We start from the raw sequence: 17,659 nt of genomic DNA on the forward strand, positions 1-17,659 counted from the left end.
GGCGGTTTCTGCATCCCGCTCCTGCCGAGCTGGGCTATCCGGCCCTTAGGGATCGCCGCCTGCCTGCTGCTTTCCCAGCCCGCTCCTGCTGCTTTCCCAGCCCGCTCCTGCTGCTTTCCCAGCCCGCTCCTGCTGCTTTCCCACCCCGCGCTCCAGGTGCTGCTGCGTGTTCCTGGCTCCTTTGTGATGCTCGCGGAGCGCTTTAGGAGCTGGAGGCTGAGCACTGCTGTTGTGTGGGTACACCTTCTGGAATAATGGGACCCGTAAATCTGCAAATTAAGCGTTTTGCAAAGGAGGATTTGGTTGTGTTAAAGAATATAGTCGGATTCAATAAAATGCTTCAGAGCCCGTTCCGTTATTTTACTATTCAAGATGGCATTTAGGCTTAAGGCTAAACGCTTACTGAATTCCAGTATTTCAAAGGAGGTTAAGACCTGCAGATCTGTCTGGAATAGTGTTGCTTCTAGATGTGGTTGGCAGGACCTTTGTCTTGCCAAAGGTACCACAGATAAAGGCGGAGATCCTCTGGTGTGTTCTCCAGCTGACGGCAAGAGAAGTGCTGCCCTTGTGAGGTTGCACAGGAAACTAAGCAATAATAGAGGAATAGACAGTTGAGGTGGAATTTATTGTGCACACAAAATCTCGGAATTGCTTTGCTTGTATTTCTGTAAAATTATAATTTATCAGACAAAATTACTACATTTTTTCCCCTCCAAATATTACTTTGCAGCTTATTGTTTGGTACTTTCTATACATCAGCTAAGAAGTCTTTGAAACTGTCATTTAGGGTCTAGAACAAGGGAAGAAAAGAAAAGAAAGCCTGGAGTTTTTCATAATAGTGCACTGCTTATGAAGTCCTGTGAAGCACAGAACATACAAGATGGGTGATAAAAGCAGTGAGATTTCATCACCTGCTTCACAATGGATTCCCTAAATTAATAGATTTCCATTATACTTGCAGAATTTTAAATAATACAGCCAACCAGTCCTGGCTCCTGCTTTTTGTCAGAAACAGCAGGTGGCAATATAATTTCAAGCATATTTTCAAAACTTTCTCATAGAGAAAATCATAAGAACAATAAAACAAGTTTTGCAGTCCATTTATATTTCTTTATATTTTAGTATTTTGTAAATCATTAATATTTTGCTAGGCAAGTGATATGTTCTTTCAAAAAGCTGATAGTAGTTAATTGGTGGTTTCAGAACTTGGGTACAAAACAGTTCTGTTCTTTGTAGACAAATCAAGACTATCTACAAAACTTGTCCTGCATATATGGAAGTGGATCTTTCAAAACTGGCAAGTCTTTCAGGCATTTGATAAAATACTATGCAAAATAAAATTATTTGGGCAAATAAGAAGATTGTGTAAAAAGACTTCCTACATGGTAAAAAAATTACTGATTCCATCCTGCACCCTTGGCTTTATGTTACCATGAAGGCCAGATAACTTCTTTTTTGCTTTCAAAATGCCTTGAGAATGTTGTGTGTCATTCCTGCATTAAGAGGCCGAAGTCTAAAAACTAAAAATATCCAAAGTCCCTTAACAGAGCTGCAGTTTCACAGCGAGCATTCCAAAGTCTTTGATTTGTCATTCTAGAGGACTGAATAAAAATGCTTTCAGGCTACATGCATCTCTCCTAAGGCTCATGAAACACTACACAAGCACTTCAATCACTCATTAATTAAAATTTTGAATAGCTGGTATAAGCCAGGTAAGAGGATGAGATTTCAGTGGGAGGTGGGTGTTATGAAAGCCCCATCAGGTGTCTGTCTTGATCTCCAGACACATAAATATCATTAATATCTGGTTATAATTGACTTAAGAGAACAAGTCACATTGATTTTTCAATCACTTACTCATGAGAACCCCACTCAGAATGGTTGTTGTATTCTAGGTGGATAAATGGCTTGGCACAATGATTAAATTCAACACAGTAGTGATGCCTTGTTGAAGTTGGAACAATGGGGCTTTGGCCTGGAATTTAGTTTGTAAATATATTTACAATGCAAATGTGGCTGAGAGAGTCCCCCAAGAATACATTTCTTTGGGGCTTGCATGTGGAACGTAGCCAGATTTGTATTTGGCATTGTTGCTGTATGGGCAAGTGTTTTTTAAATAGTTGAATATTTCTAGTGTGGTTTGAGTCCATTAATTTCTGGTTTTTAACTTACTTTTGGAGGAGTGATACCCAAACCTTTTCAGAATAATATAACTTTCATAGAAAGTGTATCCTTATACCCTACAGTGATGGGTACATCCTTCCTCTTAATACTTGTATGTGCTTTCTGTACCCAGCCATTGCAGTAAAGGAAATCAGGAGTGTCCTTAAAGTTTCAAACTCATATGTAGCTTTCAGGGCTTCTGGAGTTAAATGGGAAACCTAAACAGTTTTGGCCTTGCTTCCAATACATTTTAGATAATGCAAATGGAAGTTTTTAGACTTGTTTCCTTGATTGCTTCCTGCAAAAGCAACAAGATGAAGAGTAACTATCAACTGAATGCAATCAAATGCTAGCATGAGATGGTGTTAATCTTTAGCCAGCAGGCACTTGATGATTAATGGAATGAATGTGTGATCTGTGTGCCAAATAAAGTGAGTGTTAAAATTTAAAAAAATCTTTAAAGAAAATAATTTGCTTTTTGATACTACAGTTGACACAGGACTGCGTGTTCTGATTCTAAACCATAATTTCAAACAGGGGCTTATGTGATGTCCAAAAATTAGTCTTTATATCTGATATCATAGATTACTACCTACTGAGAAGTTTATAAACACTAGAATATTTCTAAAATATATTTCTCTGTAGCAGAGGAATTAAGTTTCTGTAACCTGCTTTTGCGGCCAAGAAATGTGCAGGCCATCCATACCATACTTTCGTTCTCAGTGTGGGGTTTTGCACATTTTCTTCCTTCATACAGATGAATTTAAATGATAGCTGTGCTTGAGATTGTGTACATGGGCATTGTGTTTGCATAACCTGTTCTGTGGGGTATTAATACTTTTATGTTCTCAAATATGCACAGTTTAGACTACCAAGAAGCACATAAGGAAGGTAAAGAAAGTATGTTCTAACTGCATATATGTTACTGAGCATCATTAAACTGGGAGGAGAGACTTGGGAATAAACAACCCAAATTTATGTAAATTGAAACCTGCAGCAGTCTTTTCCTTCCATGACATGCAAACCATGGGTTTGATTGGGCTGCAGTCAGATGGATGGGTGGTAAAATGGCTGTTGCTTCATATCAGAACAAGAAATCTTAATTTCCACTTGAGATAAACCCTTCAATTGGCTGCGTGGGCTCTATAGCATTTGCCATAAGTATTTGTGAAGTATTTTGTGTATTTGGGTAGGTCATGCACACCTAAGAATGGTAACCTTTGCACTCACCTTTGTTTGTAGGAATTATTCAGAGATGACATAACTGGATCTTTCCCAAAAAGGTTACTCACTTTTGAAAGCAAGCCTGCTTCAAAAGGACAGGTGTGGTTGCTGCAAATCTGTTTGTGCACAGCACTTTCAAATTGCACATAGCCATAGTTCTCCTCACAGTCAATTCCTGTACTGTTTCTTCACATGGAAATTTTAACTGAAAAAAATTTTCTCAAATCCATCACAAAAACTCTTTCAACATTTTTGTGACTAAAAAGGATTTCTATGTAGAGTTATGATAGAAGTGGTATCAAGTGTAGAACTTATGGTAAGGCAAAAGGCTATCAAGAAAAGAATGTATTGCAGTCCAAGTTAAGAACCTGAGAGGCTGCAGATTTTTTACCAAGTTTTCTTTCTGCATTCTTACTAGCAAAGGAACAAAACCTCATGGTCATTTACTGCAATACAGACTGACTGTCAAAACATGAAATTGTCATATTCCTAACAAATATATTTCTCAACAGGTGTTGGGAAAGGATAAATTTTGCACCAAAATAGCAGTATTTTCTGGTAGTGAGAGATTAGAGTGCTATTTATATAATGCTAATATGTAGTGTCAACTTTGGATTTAAAAAAAAAAATTTAAAAAATTAAATTACAAATGATCAGCTTATTAAGTGGGGATGGACAAGCATTCCTTTGAAACAATGTATAATTTTTTTGTTCCCCCAAAAATATATCTTGATGCAGTTTATAATTAAACATTATAAAAACAAGGATTACCACTTAACATTTCATTTTTGTCAGGAAAGCATCTCCTGCAAAATACTTACAAATGAGTCTCTTCTGCAGTCTTGACTGAAATGCATTATGCAGAAATCTGACAACTGCTCAGTACAATTTGCAAGCTGCAGAGAATTCAAAATAGTCTTTGATGTCTAGGCAGAAATTCACTGTACAGCAGGGACTTTAGGTCGGTTCTCTGCGTTTTATCAGCCCATGTTGTGTTTAATTAAGACATGGCAAGTGTCTCAGGATTAGCCTTTGACAGCTCAGAGTTTTTGCTCCAGGTTAATAAGTCTGATTTTTTTTTTCCTCTCCCATTTTTCCCCTTCATAAAATTCCAAGAGGTTGTCAAATCATCTTCTGCTTTTCTTGAAGGAGCCTTCTTATGTATAGAGACATCAAATTGGCACTGGTGAGTTTTTGAGCTTCATGCATGGTAACTGGCCCATGTTAACTGATGAGATTTTGCTACATAGAAGCATTTAATGTTATAAAATTAGTATCTTAGAGCAGGTATAAAATAAATGTCCAACATGAGGACTGAAGAAACTGTCCTCACAAGAAATCAATCAGTATGGATTGAAACATACACCAATGAAAGCTGAGTGAAAAACAACAAGAACCTTAGCAAGAACAGCAGAAAATAACCAAATAATTGAACTAGTAATGATGTTTATTTGTTATTGTTATAAAACATTAATGATTTTCATGAAACCAGGAAGAACTGTGGTAAATCAAATACTAATAAAGTAAAACTGTATTATAGTTTAAAAATTAAGAATGTTGTCTTAAAGGGACCAAAGAAGTGGAGAAAAGAGGGAGAAAATTAAGTCATCTGCATACAAAAAATGGGTCAAGCCACTGAATTTTTCAGAGCAAGCACTTGATCAGGTCTTATACCTTCCCTCTCCTTTATTCTGCTTTTGTATACATACACTTTTAAAGTGCAACTTACCTTAAAAAGAAAATGTCCATAAATTCAAAACTCCTAAGATAAAAACAACTATATCCATTCAATAAGAAATGTTCATCAGAGCTTGGACAAATCATTATGCAGAGGATATTCTAGGAGAAAGCATTGAAGCAATCAGACTTAAACCAGCTGCAGAAATAAAAAAGAAAATTATAGCTTTGGCAAATGAATGCTAGTAATTATATTTCCATCACTTTGTATTATATTGTTTGTCTTGGGATAAGATTGAACGTATTCAGTCTGAACCATTCTGATTGTTAGAACTTGGGCAAAGGGACTGTTCAGAAGAAGCTCTGAGGGGAAGTAAAACCATGTGTTCACACTGTAATGGATCATATCTGGAATATGAAAGGTATGTTCTGAGCTCCTGGGGCTTCTTCTGTTTGATTTCTAAAGCCAAGTTTTCCAGGGATTTTAGGGTGGATTCAGCACTGACTCGCAGAGCTCCCTCAACTTGGGAAGTGAGGGCAGGTATAAAGGGGCTTATTTTTGTGCAGGAAATAAATGGAGCCCTGACAGTATGTACAAACACTTTCTTTTTTCTTCAAAAATGAATGTTTACATGCTTTTCTCAAATCTCTGACTGGGGGGCAACTACAGAAATGCTGCACGTGTTAAAGTGGTGAGTGAAGGTGTAGTAAGTACAAATATTACACTTTATTGTAACATGACTTAGGAAAATAATTAATATACCCTTGTGATGTTTAGGGAATATGGGACTATTTTGTGTATTTAAAAGTTTTGTTGAGATCACCAATCTACATTAAAGTTTATTTGTCTGATAAAGGTAGGGAATCACATCCATGGGCCACAGGCAAAAATGAGCCTGTGGAGATCTTTGACTGCCTAAATCATGCATGAAAAAGATAACCAAATTGCAGATTCAGCTCTGAGTAGAAGAAATAATTGCAGAAATTGATTTGGTTAAAAATCATCAACTACACTGAATCCTCCTGCCTGTTAAATTTAACAAGAGAAAAAGGCTTTTACAATTGGAAATATTTTGCTTTTATGCTTATACCTTGTTTTTAACCTGTCCAAACCTCAGGTATAGCTGAAAGAGAAAATGCAGCATAATGGAGATTTAACAAAAAAGGAAAGAATGACCTATGCTAATGTAATGCTTTCCGTAATTTTTTATATGAGTGTGTCATTTTGTCAAGTTTTCTAAGCAAAGCTCTTTAACAGTAACTTGCTTCTTAAACCAAGTTAGGCTTGATCTTGGATACATTTCAAAATAATTTAAATAAATCTCAACAAGTACTACTTGCTGAGTATTATAATTTTCATTAGTGCTTTAGAATTTCTGAGCATGTAAATTAATTTAGTTGTAGTCCTTATCAGTCTTTGAAGAGAATGTTAATTATATCTGGCAATAATTGTTTTGCAGAAAATTGGGAAATCAGCCTGGATCTCTTGAACGGTTTATGATTCAATCCCACTTCATGAGTAAGCTTTGCCAACTGTTTTGTTTTTATAATGAAACCTTTATATATGTGGGGGTGTGTACACATGCATGCATATATTAAATATATATAAATATATGGAGTTCTTACAAGCATACTTACCCAAAAATACAAGTATTTACTGTATTGCTTTTCTGCTTGTTCTGAAAGCTTCACACTGTTGAATTAGATAAGCTTGAATAGAAACAGATTGGGACAGCAGTAATTCAGGATATTCTTTTTGAATAGGCAAAAGAACTTTATTAAGAAAAGGAGATGATAAAACTGTTGTGCCATGGCTTTCAAAAATGTTCTGTGCTTCTGCAAAACAATTATTTCCATTATAATTAAGATTCTCGTCAAAGAAAAAACACTTATCTGGCTACTATAGAACGAGCCTGAAGGTGGTGATGACAAGTGTGACATGGAACCATCGTGTTCTTACTCACTTACTTACTTACTCTTACTTACTTACTTACCTGAGCTGTTCTCAGCTCAGGTCAGGCTGGAGTTCCGGCTGCAGGGAGTTTCTTTTCTGTCCTGCTGTAAGCAAGTGCACATCTGATAGTGCTGCTGTATTGTATTCTGGAACAAATGAAATTGCCAGCCATTATTCCAGTATCTACAAGTAAGTGCTTCATACTTGGACAAATCTTTATGGGTTATAAAAAGTTACCAGTTTCTGAAAGGGAGTTCTGTAATGCTGTGTCATTACCTGGCTTTTTAATTGAGTATGCTTACACAACGTGGGTAATTCACAAGTGTACATTATTGGATCGTGATCATAAGAATGAGCTCAATTCTGTCACTTTCATGTACACCAAGTTGAAAATAACTGGGGTCTGAAAGGATTATTGCCAGACCAATGAATGTTTCAGAAAAGGAATCTGTATCTGGAAAGCTGCAAGTGTAGAGGCTGCACACTGACACAGTAATGACCATTTATGTTGCTAACAGTGATTACAAATATTTTCCCTGAAATGTTGGATGATTATTCTTAGCCAATTGTATGTCTGTGAGTGCTTTTTGTCTTATATTTTGGGAGTTAAACTACAGAGCTAGATATACTGTGTGCTACTACTATCCTGTCAGAAATGCAGAAATAGAATTCCAAAAGATAACCTGTGAAACTGCCCTATGGCCAGGAGCTCAAACACACTGCTTGCCGTTCCTGGATAATTGGGGTGTAACCTCTTCCTTCCCTACTTCATTTTTCCTTTTGCAAAAAAGACCAGTATTAATAAAGACTTTGATAAGGTTTTTCTTCAAATATGTTAGATTATGCTCTAAATGGCATCTCCCTTTCGTAGCATGTACACTGCTCTTGTTTCCAGTAACACAGAAAAATGCAGTTTCATCTCATCTCTATGGCTACGTGGCATTATACAATGTGACTTTTGAAAAATTGTAATTTAATTTTTTTCAAGGTAGATGAATTCTTTTGTTCAGTCTCAGGGAGAAGTAAAATACTGAAAATAATGGTATTAGAAATGCTACATGGCTCTTCATGGTATGATATGTAATATTTCATAAATGATTTAAATAATTGGCAAATTGAAGGAGTGAAGCTTTGCATAAAAGCTTCTCTGAAGGGGATTCCTTACCCAGAACTTGCTGTATACATATCACCCCTGATAGCTGCAGTATAGAAGGAGTGGTTGTCTGAATGATCTCTCCCTTTCTGTGTGTGTGTGTATATATATATATAAGTATGTATACAGAGAAAGAGAGAGAGATAATAGATAGAAGGGACCTGTTGCCTGTGTCTTTTTCACTTCCGTCTCTTTCCTTAAAAAAAGGAGTTATTGTGTTTTCTTTCCTCATGCTAAGGAAATCAACAATGTAGAACACTTGAGATCTTTCTGAATGACCTTTCTATATCTGTGAAGTTTGAATAAGCCAAATAACACCACTGTGGGATTAAACTAAACTTTAAGACCACTTGGGAAATCATAAAATGCTTACACATTTAACTCTTGGTTTGCTGAATAAAAGGATGATGATGTCTGTGGCAATTAGAACTTTATGTCATGCAAAATTTAAAAAAAGGGAGAAAAATAGGGGCAGTGGGACTGTTGACTGCCTAAAGAGCTGAAGCTGCTGAGCAATTTGTGAGGAACTGATTTATGAGAGTTCCAAGCTCAAAATACATTCTACAGGTGCTTCAGAAGCAGCTATTTCTGTCTTCCTAATAAGTACGATACAGCAATGAAGACTTTCTATTCCCTCCTTCCATCTGTGTTCTACAGCCATCTGTCATATTTTATCCCTGTTTAGATTGAAAATGTTCCTGATTTATGCAGTGTTTGTATTTACAAACTAAACAACCAACAGGCTGCATGTGACAGCAGCTGGGGGACCCATGGATGTCAGCCCTTGGCAGGAGAGCCCCTGTTACAAGAGGCCATTTTTGTTCCTGGAGTTGTTAAATTCTGGTCTGTAATGCTTATCATGAAATAACTAATAAAAAGCACAGTTACACTCTACTGTCCTTAGGACACACCCCTTCTGAATAATAGATCATCCAAAGGATGTCTGGAAACAACTGAGTTACCAGAATGGTAATACTTCCTAAAAGATAGCTCAGGCATATCAGTAAATAGATATTTTTCCCTCTGATGACAAAGCCAAATGTCTGTTATTGTATATAACATATAGATGCTCTGCAGCCTTTGATGAGTCTTTAATTTGACACAAATGGAATTTTTAACTAAAATTACACAAGCATTTATTTTAGATTTAAAAATGCTATTTGATCTACTGTAAATTTTCCCAGTCAATTGTATGTCAGCACTTCAAAGATAATAATTGTTCCTTTTTCCTAGAGAGATATGTGTTTAATATAAGCAATAATTGCTTACTCAAATTATGACTAACAAACAAGTTGGAACTGCAAATAAATAACTTGGGAAAGATAAAAATAGCTCAGAAGTATCCTTACTGTGTTCCTATAAAATATGATGGCATCAGGAGAGCAGCAGAGGGAACAGCATATAAAAATGAAAATAATGTTTCAACAATTTATGGGTTTTTTTTGATAGCTCCCCTTCAAAATCAGATCGTGAAAAGACCATGTTTTCTGAAAAGGGGGGATATAATGTTGAGAGATTGAGTAAAACAAATGCATCTTTAGTTTATGTTTCTGCTATAAAATATAGCACTGATAGTGCTAGGAAACAATCTGGTTTTTGAGTACAAGAGCTGTGAAACCTTAGGGATACTGGTTCACCTTGGGTTCTACATTAAGAAGAAAATTGCAATCTTAGGGATAGTACTGTATCCTAAATTCCATCAAAACCTTGCTACCAGAGTTCATTGGTGTAGGCGTCATCATCATCACCATCATCCCTGACCATTGCTGCACCTGGGCTAATAGAAAGTGCTTCATCAGTAACTCACTAACTTGCACTTATTCTTCTGGTATCTAGTCCATAACCACAGCCATAATTCTGTTGCAACGTGGAGTTTTTTTTTCTTCTACAAATAAAAATTCTAATGATTGCAGTACTTTATTCTGATCTTTCCCCCACCTCTCTTATTCATATCTTCCTTAGGTTTTTTTGCTCTACTTTTAAGTGTCTTAGTCATTTCTACACCTCTGAAAGCGTTCTACACTCCCAGCTGCTCTGCCAAAAGCATCTCTAAGATCCACGCTAATTACATGGGTGGGTTTGGTGACCACAGCTTAAATTTCAAATGGCAATATGCAGATCTTGAATATTTTCTGTTCTATATCAGAGCTGCATGATTTTGGAACACCTCAGTTGGAGCTTCAGTAGCGTATAGGATTTGTCTTTTAATAACTCAGTGTAGGAGAGCTGCAGTACCCCAACCGTCTGCTTTTTGCTGAACTCTCTGAAGCAGCCAATTTTGTCTTGCAGAACGTGGCTGCTTCAGAGTGTTCATGCTGAGTGCTGATTGCAAGTATTATCTTAAGAGAATCACTTCTCAATATTTAAGAACATTACTCTTCTTTCAAAGGCATGCTTTCGGGCTTTTATACCCCTGCTGGCTTCATCTCACCAGGAGCTACCTGTCAGACATCATCCTTCAGTTCCACAGCTGCCTTTGCTGCTGTGTTGTGTTTATCAAAAAAATTGGGAGGAAGAAGAGGACTGTAAAAAAACCAACAACCTGCAGCTTCTTAAGAAGCAAAGAAAGTAGCCTGGCAAGAAAAAGAAAACCTGTGCTATAGTGCAACCAGGGTCTGAGAAGGGCCTGAAACCAAGACTCAGAGCCTTTGGGCAGCCTAATCTGCTTTACAGAGAGCTCCTGAAAATCAAATGCATGTAGGAGCCCTGCAAGAAAAAGTGTAGCCAGAATATTTCCACCAAGCATTTTTCCTTGCCTACCAACCTTTTGTGTTAGGAGGTATGACAGGAAAGTTCAGTAATGGGTGTGCTGGGCAGGCACTATATGAGGTCTTGGAGATCTGGGGGTTTTCACAACCTGAACTCACCTTACACTCCGGAGTACCTGCTGCTGTACCAAACGAAATCCTTCATAAGCCTGATCTTCTTTCTTCACCTGTGTTCCTTATAATACATTGTGAATCACCATAATCTCTGCTCTGTAACAATACCACAGAAGTGCTATTTCACTCAATTAATAAAATTGTAAACTATTATAAATTAAATAACTGTCAACTTCCAAAATACTTAGTTTTCTCTAGTTATGCTCCCATGTTCCCGACGTTTCTTCTCATTAAAAACCACAAACTAGTTTACATTACCTTTTATTTCTAAACGAACCCTTCTGTCTGTCAAGCACAGGCTATGGAAATGTTTAGGATCCTAAAATTGCAAGTGAACCTTAACACCAAATCCATGAATCCAATTAGCTGCATAAAAGAAGCAGACAAAATATTTCCATTGAAATACGGTTTGTGCAGAGAGGCAATATATTTTCTTAGACCAATTGCTGTAGCTGCAAAATATTTCTACTAATTTTCAAATGTACTCCTCTTTGTGGCTGCCTGGTCAAGGTACTAAGAAAGATTTAATGCAGGAAATAAAAATATATATTTGAAAATTGAAAATACATTTAAATAAGGAGCAGAGAAATTTAAGTAAGTGTAAATAAGATGCATAGAAATGTTATTTAAAATACTGCTGCTGTTACTTCTGCCTTCTGTTTTATCCCAAGGTCTCTCTGGTTCTTAATTCATGTTAAAGATGGTCATATACAGCTCTCACACAGCAGCAGCAGCACAGTCTGCTCAAGGATCAAGAAATCATGCTCTATATTGTAGTCTGATCTTTCATGGTTTATAAAAATCTTTTTAACTGAGCTATACTCAAGTGATTAATGCATTTATCCTTCCTTTCACAGTGGCTGCTGCTGTAAAATGTGGTTTACCTGTCTCTCTGGTGCTATACATATTTGCTTTCTGATTGCCCTGAAGATTTCAGAATAAATCCAGTACTGCATGGCAAAATACTGCTTTACCCAACATGAAAAATCATTTTCTTTAGAGTCAATAGTTCACTTGTATATAGGTATCTGACATCCTGAAGGAGCAAAAAATGGAAATAAGCTATATTTGTGAGGTTTTCCATTGCTTTTCCCTTACCTTCTATTTGGCTGATAAATGTAGTGAAATATTGCATTGCATTGCTTCCTTTAGCTTGTAATTTAACAAAAGAGGTTTACCAATACTTTTGTTTGTTTTTATTGCCTGGCTTTTTTCTGGGAGTTCTAAATCTGCTTCTCATAATTTCTATATTGATTCAGCAAAAATTATGGTTTTCTTCTGGTTTTTTTCTGCCAAAAGAATCCTCAATACCAATGCATTGACAGGAGCATCCATATTTCTTCACCCTTACAGGTGAGTGAAGGACAGAGTAACAATTGTTTATAGGCTTCATTTTTCTTCCCGTGTATTCAAGGTGTATAGTTTTTCAGCTAATTCAAGTAAGTTTTCTTCCCAAGATTATATCTAAATGGACAGGAAAATTATGGGGAGATGAAAGTTGCTATGGTATATTTAATCCATCACCAGAACTGAGTGGTAACAAAAAAAAAAATCCTTGAATTTGCAAGAAATTTATTATGAGAGCCACCTTCTCCCCCATGGCACAGTTACACCTCAGGCACAGTCATGCTCACGATCTGCACACAAGAAATAGAAGTGCCAGACTGGCAGGGAGGAATTCCTGTACTTCAGCAGCCATTTCGTGCCCAGTTGTAGGGAAATGTTATATAATAGCGAACTGACAATTAAAAGTATTTCTCCCTTTCTATTTTAACTTATGAGCCTTCTCTCATTTTTTTTTCTATATAGCTTAATAAAGAAATAAAAAGTAATCAGTTGAATTTAATGTTGACCTCCGTTACTGGTATATACATAAGTTCTTCTGTTACAATGTGTGATTTCTATCACTAAAGTCACAGATTGCTCTTAGATAGAAAGATAAGCAGCAAACTTTATGAGTGGAATAGGATGTAAAAGTGGGATTGGAGCAATGAAGAAAGCAGAAACTGTCAGGGGAGGAATGCAAAAAAGGCACTGCCAAGTTGGATCCTGGATCTGAAGCCTCCCCTAAGGAAAGTGCTTCATCTGCTATCATCAGTACTAAATAGGCTTTCTTTAAAGGCACATTTCAGGTTCTGAGGGGAACTTATTCCTTAGATGCTTCTGTAGTCAGACAACCAAGCAGAGAGAAGGAACTTCACCTGCGGTTACATCTCTGCTAGTAAATTAAACAGGTTCAGGAAACAATTCTTGGCACAGGAACTGAACTGTTGAGTTGTTAGAAAAGTCATGTTTTGGACTGGACAAACTCCCCCTATCCCAGTTCTGAAGCATGTTTTGGAAACTGGCACAAGTTTGTGCATATTCTCAACTGGAATTCTTCATGGGACTTTGCTATTTTGGGAGTTGAGAGAGTCCAGAGGCATAAATCAAGATAATGCTAAGCCATTTCTTCTTTATACCAGAGAGTTGTTCTACAAAAATTTAATTACATGTGCTTGCATTCATAGGGCTGGTTCTAAGTGATAAAATAAATGAGAAAAAGACCATAATCTCTTTTTAGTTCTAGAATTGGTACAATAAGGGGACATAACCTCTTGAAGTCAGATCCTCAAGTAGTGGCCAAGTTTTGCTCAAATGTGGGAGAAGTCCTGACATTTCACAAAGTCAGGCTAGTGAATGGTCGACATAGAAATACTGATAAAAGGATGTTTTAAAGCCTTTCTTTTAAAGCCTATATTTAATAGGCAATTTTAAAGCCTATATTTTATCTTTCTTCAATTTGAAAGACCAGAACTTAAGTGAAGTAGTCAGAATTGTTTGTGTTAGTTGTTACTCTGTGTCACAGCAATCTCAATGACAAAATGGATATCCAATGAGGTCCTGTTGTGAGTAAAATGGGACAACAAAGTTAAGGTTACTTCAGTGAAGATTATGGACTACGTGACAACTGTCTGGTTACTGAAATGCAGGATTCCTTGTCTAGCCTTAGGTTGTCATGAAGCAAAAACTACATTAGGAAAGATAGAAATCTAACATTCTTGTGTACTCTAGACTGGTGTTTTTTTTTGTTTTGGTTTGGGGTTTTTTTTGGGTTTTTTGCATAGTACCACAAAACTTTTGGATGAACCACTGAATCAAGAAAAGTGTTTTCTTCTTAAAGGCTCTGGGACTTTGTAGTGAAGATTTCAAGATCGAGACAACCTGAACCTTTGTATCATAGATTTTTCACTGTGGAATTTCTGGAGGCTTTTTTCATGTTTGCATGCAGAGGAGTATTACTGTATGTGTAAAAGCACCTATAAAACCACGTTTTAAATTGTTTAAATTAATATATAAAGTAAATCCAACTTAATTCCCCATAAATGTACTTTGTGTAATCCTGTGAAGTATTATAAAGTGGATATAATGTGTTACCCTCTCAAAACAGTCTAGAAATTGTCTCAGGGGGTCTATAGAGTAACAGACAGAATACTATCAAGTCACCTTATTATAAATGTAACAGTAAGTGTGAAGCTCACACCTGCTACTTAATGTCAGTTATTAGCTAATAATTAACCTTTGTGGGAGCTGGAGTTGCCATCCCTGGTCAGGTGTTTTGTATTTCTTGTTATTCAGTTGGACACGCAGCTCCCCAACAGAATCCACAAGGAGCACAAAAGAGGGAAGCAGCTGTAGGCTCAGTGTCAGTTTCAAAGCAGACATACAGGGCTACTGGTTTTAATTATTTTCACATTATTCCTGAATTTGGTTAATCTAATATGGCCACATTCACTGCAGAAATTTGCTTCCATTGGGGACATTGCTGTGGTGGATAGATTTTAGCTCAGGTAGTTTTGTTGCTGCCCCAGTCCTCCCCTCCCACCTTGTGAACATGATTAAGGCAGTGCCTCAGGCTTCAGTACTCAGCTGTTTAAAATTGGAGGAGATCTGCTGCCAATAAAAGGCTCCCTCACTGAATAGCTGCCCTGTAGTTCTGTTGGGAAAAGGTGATGGGTAGAGGTGAGTAGTCCTACAATCCCAGTGTTTGTGTGTGCCAGGTTTGCTGTAGAGGTTGAGATCATAAGCAGGGAAGAAGATGTGTTTTCTGCAGCTTGAGGATTGAGAGGAGAACCTCAGCTGCCTGCACATGAAGTGCCTCATGTTGGCCCTCGTAAGTAAAATTTTAGTATCTGGATTTACTTTTCAGGAGTGAGGTTGGCATTTGAAAGCTTCATTCTTCCTGAAAAGTCAGTTGAATATTAGCACTGAAGTGATTAAAAAATTCCCAAACCAGCTTCTAAGAGTTTGCTAGTCAGTGCTCATTTAGCAGCATTTCTATGTAACAGTCACTGTGCATATTCAAGTGTACAGTAGTGGTAGCAGTAATGCTGTATTTCCAACTATGGAAATAAAGGGCTATTGATAAAATTTAAAATGTTAAACTTAATTCAAGATGTTTAAGTTGTCTTTGCTACGCACTGTTAGAAATTCCTGGAGTTTGAGTTTTCCTAGGAAGCATTTTTAACTCTCTGAAATATGTTTTAGGGTTGGTGCACAAGCCTATTAATAGCCCTATTTTGACATATGGAAGCTGGAGATCTTCTGAGATGGGTATTTTTACTATTAAGTTATTTTGGTGTTTTTGCTCTAATTATGATAGTAACAGTATCTGCCAGAGTAGCTCTGTTTCTATCCTGAGTAGATATAGGCTGTGTAGTACACAATAAACTGCTGAATTATGTAATTACAATGAGTATATTTTCCTTGTTTGTTTTGTTTTATTATAATAAATTCCTCAATGGCCTCTTGTGTGTTCAGGTATATTCAAGTAACACTTTTCTATCCTTTAGAAAGTATGTGATTATGTAAACTAATAATAAATAAATTATATTAATAATTTTTAAAACCACAAATATCAGTCTTGGGTGATATGTCATGAGGAAAGCAAAACAGAAGCTTAACGTGAAGTAGAAACTATTTTGTAATTCAGTTTGACAGGTATTTGTAGGTGAGTATATAAACTGATAAAGAGGTAAGAACAGTCCATAGTTAATGACTGATGAATGCACAGTCTCTGTGGACTTGACTGATAGGGCCTCATTCTGAAATCAACAGGAAATTGAATTTTATTTTAGTTACATTGTTTGGTTTTTTGTTTCTTTCAGTTCAAGTGCTTACTTGAAATCTCATCACCACACCATGGGAAAGGCAAATTTTTTTTTTTTTTTTTTAGCTCTGTAAATTTCAGTGTAAATCAAGTTAGGGAAGCACAGAGGAATAGGGTGTGGCCAGGTTCCATGACTAAAGCTGAACTACATTTTCCTGGCTTTTTAAAGCACACACCTGCACTTGCTTGCTAGGAATTATGCAGCAGGGACCAAGCCTCTATTTGTATTTCTGTTTTCAAAGAAATGAAGTACTAAATAACATCCATCTCCACCAAAACATGAAAAGGAGCTAGATGCTGCTGAAGTCTTGGTAGCACAGGTGAGAGAGAATTGGGAAGGATGAAGGGATGCACAGGAATTGAAGACAGTAAGTAACATTCTACATTATATGTTATTTTGAATTATTTATGCTTAGAATAACAAAACAGAACGGTTGTAATAAATATGTTTTATACTCTTCTGCTTCCAAAATCAGTATAGCATAGATGAAGGAAAATAAGAGACTTGAAAATCTGTATTTCATATTTACTGTACTTGGTTAGGGCCTTAATGTGGGCTAATTTGGCCTATTAATTTCAGTGGGGTTTCCACAGCTCCTGATGTGAAAGCAGAAAGAACTGTGGCTATACTGCATTTTTAAGGTAGAAAACAAACTGAAGTCTGCTAGCCAAAAATCTATTTGAAGATGGAAACTGTTGACAAGTGCAAACATTAGACACTGCATCACATGGCACCTTATAATATAAATAGTGGTTTAAGTTTTACAACAGACTGCTTTCTGCTAACAGTTGGCTGAAAGATATGTCTAGTAGTTAATGGGAACCTCTTACAATAAAAAAAAAAGGAAAAAAGTGGTAGTTGGCTTATAGGATCTGGCTCTTTTTGTGCTTAATGGCGCTCACCTGCATCATGGCACCAAGGACAACACAGATGGTCCTGTGATTAGACTGAAATGAGAACTTTCATCAGCTGCAGAGAATTCAGCCTTAAGGACACAATTGTTATTATCCTACCCTTTGGATTTGAATTCCAGCATGGCCTTGAACATAAGGAATGAATATTATTGAAGGGTTTGGATTATGTGACCCTGAGGTTCTTTGCATGGATGTTATTTCTACTAATACAATAAGTAGATTAGCTGTCAAATTCTGATTATTTTTCCCTTCCTTCTCTTGAACTGCACATTTTTCTAACAAGTCTTTTTGAGTATAATTTGGCAAAATATTTTTTTCCCCACAAAGTTCTCCAATGGTTTTATCCATGGTGGATATATTCTGTTCTTTGGCACTGGTAATGCTGGCAGTCCCCTGCAGAGGGTCTGCAGCTCTGAGATGGGCTGTGATGAACTCTGCTGTAAAGGTTATTGAATGACAGCAAGCTTAATTCATTGTAGTATTGTTGCAGCCTTATGGGAGCTCTCTGTCTTCCCACAGTGATTATTCCTTGGAAAGAAGAT

The sequence above is a fragment of the Pyrgilauda ruficollis genome, unplaced genomic scaffold, assembly GCF_017590135.1.
Source record: "Pyrgilauda ruficollis isolate IOZ18807 unplaced genomic scaffold, ASM1759013v1 scaffold10, whole genome shotgun sequence".
In the NCBI taxonomy this organism is placed as follows: domain Eukaryota; kingdom Metazoa; phylum Chordata; class Aves; order Passeriformes; family Passeridae; genus Pyrgilauda; species Pyrgilauda ruficollis.